Source organism: Coenobita brevimanus, chromosome 113 (genome assembly GCF_032717465.1).
Source record: "Coenobita brevimanus isolate Jiangsu-jjx chromosome 113, ASM3271746v2, whole genome shotgun sequence".
Taxonomy (NCBI): domain Eukaryota; kingdom Metazoa; phylum Arthropoda; class Malacostraca; order Decapoda; family Coenobitidae; genus Coenobita; species Coenobita brevimanus.
In genome coordinates, this window is record NC_137066.1 from 22218792 (window position 1) to 22225730 (window position 6939).

Sequence of the window (6939 nt, forward strand, 5' to 3'; positions counted from 1 at the left end):
GGAAAATATCTAAGACATGTGACCTAATAAAGTGAACCAAGATTATGGCTTTACTAAATCAACTAGGGTATGATTTAACTAAACCAACAAGAATATGGCTGCTCACCTTAACTCAAGAGGACAACAAGCTTGATGGACTTAAGAAGGGGATCCAAGGCAGGGTGAGGCACCTAGTGTGCACCTCCTGCAGCACCCGACCCACCACCTTCCTCGCCACTCTCGTCACCACCACTTTCGACATTTTCACTAGCTAATGCACCCACTTTGTTCATAAACCCTTCAAAGTCTTTCTGACACCTCAGACATTGCATCATCCTCTTGATCTTCTCCAGGATATGGCTCTGTTGAAGTTGAAGGGAGTGATTCCTCACTTTCTTGAGGCCGCAGGAAATGTGTGATGAAGGTTTGCTTCCGTCTGTTAACCTGGTTGTGCCTGTCTGTGTAGTAGCAGAAGGTTCTGTCCAGTGAAGTCATCACTTCCACCAATCGCAACTGACAGTGTTCGATGTCCTTCAATTCTTCCTTGAACTTATCTAGGGCACACACTACCCAGCCGATCTCCATCATCGACAAGTCTCCATTCTCCATCAGTGGTGGTGCTGGCTGTTCTGCTGCGGTCTCCTGCTCTCAGCCCTCTTGCTCTCAGCTCCGGATTTGAGCCACTCTTCCCTGCTGTCTCGCGTATTACGAGTTCAATTCACATACTATTAAAAATACATTACAATTCGATAAAAAATAGGTCCTCGCATACAATGAGATTCACTTACTGTGAGCTCGGGTACTATGCATACCTACTGTAGTCAATTACGATTACGATTACACAAAAGTCTGTAATCGATTACAATCGATTACGATTACAGATTACGATTACCCCACGTCTGCTAAATATGTCAGATTGACCCCCTGGGGGTAGGGTTTTTTTTTCAAGAATACTCCCCCAGTAAACCTGCTTGTCGTAAAAGGCGACTAAAAGAGTTGGCGAAGGGTTAGTGCCCCTCCCCGGAAAACAACTAACTAAAAAGACAAACAATAAGCCTTCGACAAGGACTGACCAAAAGATGAGGACCAAGGACCGGACAAAGGACATGGTTATCGGAACTTGGAATGTAAGGGGAACGAATGATGAGGTGAAAGAGAGAGAGAGATTGTTCACGTGCTTGAGGGTGCGAAAGTTGATGTATGCGGAATAACTGAAACGAAATGGAGAGGTGAGAGTGTGAGAGAATTGGGGTATGGATGGGGTATATGTGCAGGAGTAGGTGAGAATGAGAGGGCAAAAGAAGGAGTATGTAGAGTTGTGAGTAAAAAATGGAAGAAGAGCATAAGAGAGTATGGATCAGTTGGGTCAAGGATTGTGTGGGTAAGATTGAAAGTTGGAATACAAATGTGGGTGATAGTGTGTGTGTGTATGCGCCAACGCAAGATCATTTAAGCAGAGTGAGAGAAGAGTTGTAGACAAATGTGGAAGTGTGCTTGGAAAAGTTTGGAAGGAATGAGAGAGTGTTTTTGACCAGAGATATGAATGGTAAAGTAGGGAATGTGAAGATGGATGGAATAGTTGGTGAGTGGGGTGTGCCTGCTGAGATAGATGAGAATGGCAATGCTGGGAGGGGGTTGGTGATAGCCAATACCGTCTTCAGGCACAAGATGATTCACAGGTATACATGGCGAGTGATGAGAAGGGTGGGTGGTGAACTGAATGAAAGGAAGGCAATGATTGATTATGTGTGTGTGGATGAAAGGATGCAAAAATGTGTAATGGATGCAAGAGCTTATAGAGGTTGGGGGAGTGGACTTTCTGACCATTACTTGGTGGTGGCCAGAATCAAGGACCAATTAGGATGGAGAAATAGAAGAAGGGAGAGACGGGAAGAAAGAGTTTTTGGAAGGAGAGTGGAAAGGTTACAAGAGGGTAAGAAAAAGGCAGAGTATAAGAGAGAAGTGGAGGAATGATTGGGCAAATATGAATTAGAGCAGATGGGGGATGTGGAAAGTGTGTGCAGGATATTTACAGAAGAAATATGTGCAGCATGTGATGTGGTGTGTGGGATGAAGAGAAGATGGAGAGGTGTGCAATGAACAGCGTGGTGGAATGAAGAGGTAAGACAGGCTGTGGCACAAAAGCAGAAAGGATACAATGAATGGATGAGAAATAGGGGCTTGGAAGAAGTTGAGAGGTGGAAGAGAAAGTTATATGTAGAAAGAAAGAGAGAGGTGAAAAGATTAGTAAGCGAGAGTAAGAAGAGAGTGGATGAAGAATTTGGAAGGAATTTGAGTGTAAAGTGGAGAGACTGTAAGAAAATGTTCTGGAAGGAGGTGAAGAGAGTAAGACAGGGTAGCATTCAAGTTAGCAGGGGAGTAAAAGATAAATAATGGTAGATTACTAGTGGAGGAGGGAGAAAAAGTGAGCAGATGGAATGAACATTTTAAGCAATCGTTGAACATAGAAGATGGAAGTAATGTGAGTATAAGCGGCTGGGGAATGGCTGGGAGAAAGAAGGAGGTGAGAAGACAAGAAGAAATCAGTAGGATAGAAGTTGTGGAAGCAATGAAGAAAGTCAAACTGGGGAAAGCCCCGGGAATTGGTGGAGTGTGTGGTGGTATGCTGTAGCATGGGGGAGAGATAGTAGTAGAATGGATGTGGAAGATGTGCAGATTGGATTGGAAGTCAGGTATAATTATTCCATTGTACAAAGGGAATGGGGAAAAATAAGTGTGTGGTAATCATAGGGGCATTTGTCTTGTTAGTGTAATAGGAAAAGTGTATGGTAGGATACTTATTCACAGAGTTAAAGAAATAACAGCGGAATTAGTTGGAGAAGAACAGGGTGGTTTTAGGATGGGAAGAGGTTGTGTAGATCAGATATTCATTCTTAGATCTTTAGTGGAAAAGTTTCTGGAGAAGGGAAAGAAGATGTATGCGGCTTTCATGGATTTGGAGGCCGAGGATGAGATGGAGGGATGGGGTGGAGAGGTATATGAGAGAGGGTGGTGTGAGTTGGGAGCAGGGCAGTGAAATGGTGGGGGACAGGGCGACATGGAGATGATTTTTTTGTGGCCACCCCGTGCAGGATTGAGGCATCTGACAATACATAGATAGATAGATAGTTTCTGAACACGGATTGACTGCAGAGCTAATATATAACGCCAATGAAACTGGGCTAATGCGGCGTTGCTTACCAATATCAACTCTTGCATGTGGCCATGAGAAAGTAGCAGTTGGATTCAAACAAAATAAGGATAGAGTGACTGTGCTTGTCTGTGCAAATGCAGCGGGTACACACAAACTCAAGCTGCTGGTTATTGGCAAGTACGGCAAGCCACGGTGTTTTAAAGGGTTGTCTTATTTTGGCTGTTTATTACAAAGCACAGAATAATGCCTGGATGGACTGTGAAATTTTTCTTTGGTGGTTTCACCACGTCTTTGTTCCAAGTGTTAAGAATCATCTTTAGAAAATTGGTAAGCCAGAGGACAGTAAAGTGGTGCTTGTGCTTGATAACTGCCGAGCACTTCCCCCAGCTGATCAGCTCGTAAATGGTAACAGTTTTGCATTGTTCATGCCACTCAGTATTACCAGCCTTGTTTAACCCATGGACCAGGGTGTCATTCAAGACATCAAGATGTTGGACACGCGGGACTTTATGCGTAAAGTCCTAAATGCTGATGGGAAAATTGGCGAGTTTCGAAAGGAGTTCAACTTAAGAGAAGCCATTCACACTCTGGCAATTGCATGGAAAAATGTGAGGAAACAAACCGTCAGTAGGTGTTGGCACAAGATATGGCGTAGTGTTATGACTGAATCTGAAAGCTCTGATGACGACGAACAATTTGAGGGCTTCCCGTCCGAAAAAACATCGAGTGAGGATCTTCAGGAGGAGGTATGCGACTTGGCAGGCCACATTGTTCCCCAGGAAGAAGTTCGGGAGTGGATGAAAGTTGATGAAAATATTCCTGTCGCCCATAATTTCAGTACCGAGCAAATAATAGATGTAGTGATGAACAGAGGAAAAGAAAACACCAAGGATCAAGAAAGTGACGAGGAAGAGCCTGAAGAGACTAAAATTTCGTGGAGTGATGGAATAAATGCAATGAACACCGTCATCAAGTTTGCCGAGACGAAGCCATTTTTCCCTCACAGTCTATAATGTTTCTACACCAACTCAATAACCAGATGATTACTGAGAGGCGTAAGAAAATTAAACAAAGTGATATTAGAATTGATGGAGTGTGTTGTGAAATGCTTAGGTATGGGGGTGAGATTGTTGTGGAGTGGATATGGAAGTTGTGTAGATTGGCTTGGGAAGAGGGAAGGGTTCCAGAGGACTGGAAATCAGGTATAATTGTTCCTCTGTACAAAGGAAAAGGGGAGAGAGAGGTATGTGGTAACCATAGGGGTATTTGCCTTCTTAGTGTGACTGGTAAAATATATGGTAGAATACTCATTGATAGGGTTAGGCATATGACAGGGGAGCTAGTTGGAGAAGAACAAGGGGGATCTAGGAAGGGAAAAGGGTGTGTAGATCAGATATTTGTTCTAAGATGTTTAGTGGAGAAGTATCTAGAGAAGGGAAGGAAAGTGTATGCTGCCTTCATGGACTTGGAGAAAGCTTATGACAGAATAGATAGGCAAGGTATGTGGAAGGTATTAAGAATATATGGAGTGGAGGGGAAATTGTTGAGTGCTGTGAAGAGTATGTACGAGGGAGCTAGGGCTACGGTGCGAGTGGATGGTGAGCTGAGTGAGTTCTTTGATCTCAATGTGGGACTGAAACAGGGGTGTGTGATGTCTCCATGGCTGTTTAATATATATATGGATGGGGTTGTAAAGGAGGTGCAAGGTAGGGCAGTGGATGTGGGGGTGGCCCTAATGAATGAGGGTGAGATTTGGAAGCTTCTGGTGTTGCTGTTTGCTGATGATATAGTATTGTTGAGTGAAGATGAATGGGAGTTGCAAGATTTGGTGAATGAATTTGGGACAGTGTGTAGGAGGAGGAAGCTGAAAGTTAATGTAAACAAAAGTAAAGTTATGGTGTTTGAGAGGAATGAAGTCACAGAGTGTGCAGTGAGGTTGGATGGTGAGGATATGGAGAATGTGAGTGCATTCAAGTATTTGGGTAGTGTGATGAGTAAGGATGGAACTTTGGGGGATGAAGTATGTGAAAGGGTACAGCAGGGAAGAAAGGTTGTTGGTACACTGAAAGCAGTGATGGGAAATAGGGAGGTGAGTATGGAAGTTAAGAAGTCACTGCATGATGGTATTGTGATCCCTACCCTGACGTATGGAAGCGAGGCGTGGACCTTGCAAGAGGGGAAGAAGTCAAGAGTGAGAGCAGTGGAAATGAGTTACTTGAGAGGAGCATGTGGAGTGACGTGGAGGGACGGGTTGACGAATGAAGAAGTGAAGGAACGTTGTGGGGTAGATGTGGATGTGGTTGAAAAGATTAGGAGAAATACACTGAGGTGGTTTGGACATGTGGAGAGAATGGAGAATGAAAGACTGACTAAGAGGGTGTATGTAAGTGAGGTGGAGGGAGAGAGAGGGAGGGGTAGACCGAGGATGAGGTGGAGGGATGGAGTTGAGAGGTATATGAGGGAGGGGGGGGTGAGTTGGGGGGAGGGGAGTCGAATGGTGTGTGACAGAGTGACTTGGAGGCGTTTTGTCTGCGGCCACCCTTTGCGGGATTAGGGCGTCGGGCTATAGATAGATAGATAGATAGACATTAGAATGATGTTCCAGAAAGCTGCACAGCGGTCATCAAAACTGCCGCAGCAGCCAGAACCAGTGCCATCCACATCAGCTGTGGATGTGGAGGATGACTGTCCAGCTGTCCTTCGACTCTAACAATGTTCGTAAGGATGAGTGAGTACTTGCACAATATTTTATCAGTAGGCTGCGGAGTTGCATTATATATTAACTTTATTCAGACAAGGTTTCTTGCTCAGAAAAGCTTAGTAGACTAACACATTGTTTCCCTAGTCACTTTTTCCCACCAGCTTAAGTTACTGAAGTCACTTGCCAACAAATATATCATTCATCTTATCGTATTGGTTTTCTAGTTCTGCTAGCATATGACTGTACTTGAAAATTCTCAGTAAGAGGTGGGATATCAACTGCAAATTGGAATGCTGAATTAAAGTTTTCATTGAATGGGCTTCTTAGGAATGAGGGTGGGTGCAGGGAGACGGACAACAGTCACTCAGAAAAAACATGCGTAACCTGCTCCTGATGACATTCGAACGTGTGTTCCAGCCAGCAGAGGTCCTTCCATATTACGGTACTCCTGACAACATTCAGACAACGTGTGTTCCAGGCAGCTGAGGTTCTTCCGTATTACGGTACTCCTGACAACATTCAGACAACGTGTGTTCCAGCCAGCTGAGGTTCTTCCGTATTACGGTACTCCCGACAACATTCAGACAACGTGTGTTCCAAGCAGCTGAGGTTCTTCCGTATTACGGTACTCCCGACAACATTCACACAACGTGTGTTCCAGCCAGCAGAGGTCCTTCCGTATTACAGTACTCCTGACAACATTCAGACAACGTGTGTTCCAGCCAGCAGAGGTCCTTCCGTATTACGGTACTCCTGACAACATTCAGACAACGTGTGTTCCAGCCAGCAGAGGTCCTTCCGTATTACGGTACTCCTGACAACATTCAGACAACGTGTGTTCCAGCCAGCAGAGGTCCTTCCGTATTACGGTACTCCTGACAACATTCAGACAACGTGTGTTCCAGCCAGCAGAGGTCCTTCCGTATTACGGTACTCCTGACAACATTCAGACAACGTGTGTTCCAGCCAGCAGAGGTCCTTCCATATTACGGTACTCCTGACATCATTCAGACAACATGTGTTCCAGCCAGCAGGGATGCTTAAGAAATAAATGTTTATGAGCCATTAGCACAGAATAACATTTATTCGCCCGGCAACAATCGGA